This window comes from Pteropus vampyrus, unplaced genomic scaffold (assembly GCF_000151845.1).
Source record: "Pteropus vampyrus isolate Shadow unplaced genomic scaffold, Pvam_2.0 Scaffold189, whole genome shotgun sequence".
In the NCBI taxonomy this organism is placed as follows: Eukaryota; Metazoa; Chordata; class Mammalia; order Chiroptera; family Pteropodidae; genus Pteropus; species Pteropus vampyrus.
In genome coordinates, this window is record NW_011888970.1 from 1,670,026 (window position 1) to 1,672,835 (window position 2,810).

At 61.6% G+C, this 2,810-nt stretch overlaps 1 pseudogene; it reads right to left on the reverse strand.

Moving 5' to 3' along the window:
- Positions 1 to 1,447: 1,447 nt before the first annotated feature.
- LOC111746446 lies at positions 1,448 to 1,566 on the reverse strand (annotated as a pseudogene).
- Positions 1,567 to 2,810: the final 1,244 nt, after the last annotated feature.

The window sequence follows — 2,810 nt, forward strand, 5'->3', positions numbered from 1 at the left end:
TGGAACCTTCCGGGAAGACGGCAGCGTTCTGTGACCCGGGGTGGAGGAGGAAGCACGGCACTGTGGCACGGTCCCCATGAAAGTGTGTCTTTGCCCGTGTCAGGGGACCGGTGAATTACAAGTGCCTTTTCTGTAGGTTCCTTTCCCGGTGACAAAACAGGGCACAGGGATGCGGGGTCCTTGACAAGCCCTGCGGTCCTTCCACGCCGTGGCAGCTAAAATCAATAAGCACCAGCGGTGAAACTTAAAACCAGCGTATGTCTCATAGAACAGATAAAGTAAGTAGAGTCAACGAAACAGAACTCAGTGGAGCTGGCAGGACGCTCAGCGAAGGTTAACTTTGTCTGCTCAGGGGAGAGTGGGGTGCAGCTGAAAGGTCTGTGGAGCCCAGGTGTTTCTGGAACCCTAGGGGCTCAGGCCAGTGAGAGGGACTGGCTCATTCCTATGGCCATTCCCAGACTGTCCCTCCTGCAGAGAGCTGTTCTGGAAGAGGCAGGCCCTGCAGGGTTTTAATTGTTATGCAAATGACCTTCCAGCTGAGTTGGCCTTTCTGGCCCAGCCCCCTGTCAGGGCCTGGAGAAGAGCTAGCGTTACTCACCAGCCGTGACCTCCTCTCTGACGCCCGTGACCTTCTCTGACGCCCTTGACCCTCTCTGACGCCCGTGACCCCCTCTGACGCCCGTGACCCTCTCTGAAGCCCGTGACCCTCTCTGACGCCCGTGACCTCCTCTCTGACGCCCGTGACCCCCTCTGACGCCTGTGACCCTCTCTGACGCCCGTGACCCTCTCTGACGCCCGTGACCCTCTCTGACGCCCGTGACCTCCTCTCTGATGCCCTTGACCTTCTCTGAAGCCCGTAACCCTCTCTGACGCCCGTGACCTCCTCTCTGACGCCCGTGACCCTCTCTGATGCTGGGGGGAAGCAGCTCCGAGCCTCATGCTCTGCTCGAGGCTCGTGTCGTGCGTCGACGCACACATCCCCCGCCCACTTTTCTCTCTCAGACTTGACTCCGCTCGTTCTGAGCCGCAGCTGCCCACACTCCAGAAGCGTGAGCTCTGGTTTATACTGTTGCACTTAAAATCTCGGCGAAACCCCCGTCTGTCGCAGAAGGGACAGCGGTGTGCCCTGTGTGCGGTGGGCGGCCGCCGATGCCGGCTTACGTGGCAGAGGCCCTGGAGCCCGCGGCCGGGGCCGGGGCCAGCTCGGCCGGGTTCCGCAGGCTGCAGATGGCCCGTTCTCGCCGTGTCCTCGTGGGCGGAGGGAGCTCGGTGCCCCTTCCTCTGCTCACAGGGCCCTACAGCCATCCTCACGACCTGTTCTGACCCATCCCCTCCCGGAGGCTCCGTGCCAGATGCCGTCACCCGGGAGGTCGGAGCCTCAGCACGTGCGTGCGTTTGGAGGGGACAGACGGAGTCGCTGGCGGAGAGGTCACGTTTTTGTTTTTTCCACCCACAGAGCCCGGTATTCCCAGGCGGTCTCCCATCCAGGTACTAACCAGGCCCGACCCTGCTTTGCTTCTGAGACCAGACGGGATGGGGCGAGTTCAGGGGGGCATGGCCACAGACGCGAGGTCACGTTTGAAGGCTGCACGGAAGCAGCGTGCGGGGAACGCTGTGAACCTCAGCGTCTGTTCCCGAAGGCCACGCAGCTTGGCGGCTCCCTCGGGAGGCGAGGGGAGCGACCGAGACGAGACGCGCCATTTACGGAGCGCCGTCTGTGTACCAGGCCGTCTGCGCGCGACCGTCATCCTTAACAAAGCCCCCGAGGGGGACGCATCGTTCCCTTCTTCCCCGTGAGGAGACTCGAGTCTCCGGAAGGTTCTGGAGGGTCGAGTGCTCGATGGCACGGTGGTTCCTGGGCCCGATGCTGACGGGACAGGGACGGTGGCGGGATGGCGGGTCAGGCTGGTCGTCGGGCGGGGCTTGCGGAGGCCGCGCCTTTGTCCTAAGGAGTGGGAGGGGCCACCCCCGCTGCCTTCGCCTGCCGGACCGTGGGAATGGACATTTTGAACCAGGGCCCCGATACCCACCGGTTCCGCTCACGCCCCGGCCCGGAGCGGGCGTGGCGGAGACGCTCTCTGCTCTCTGCTGTGTGAAGTTCCCACTCCCCGGCTCCGGAACAAGCTCCCGGCTGCTCAGAGTAATTTTAGGACTTCAAGATGAGTTTTTCCTACAAAGTGGACCCTAAGTGGCAGCCAGTGGCGTCGCCTGGGGACGTCCTAAAGAAACGGTTGTCTCTCCTGGTCTTGGAGGAGGGAAAGGGCTGGAAAAAACCCAAGACAGTGGTCTGGACTGTGCCAGAGTCGCCGAGAGGTGTCACGGCCGTGGCAGGGCTGCGCCCTGCCCAGGGGTTTCCAGGACGACCTCCTCCCCGCCCCCCGCTTTACACGCAGAACGGTCCTTGCTGGTCCGCTGGCCCGGCGCACCCACGAGGCACCGTTCACCCCGCTGTAGCCGTTTTTAATGTTCCTGCTGCCGACGCACTGGGTCTAGAGCCACCCTGTCCTGTTTCCCTCGATCTCAAACACTGAGCTGTTTGCTCGAACCAGAACACTCGAAATCGAAGACGACATTCTAAACCTCCGGGCCAAATGCAAACAGCGGTCAGAACTTGAATAAAAAAGACCTTTTTCTCCCAATCGCATTCATATTCAACACTTACCTGCACACTCTACAATGGAAATATGTCAGCCTGGAGCGCACCCCTGGGCCAGCCACGTGGGAGCCCGTGACGCGTTTCAGAGGCCGCTCTTCGCCATCCAGCACTGCAGCTCGTCCGCGGCAGTGTGCCCGGAATAGCAATTTATTAC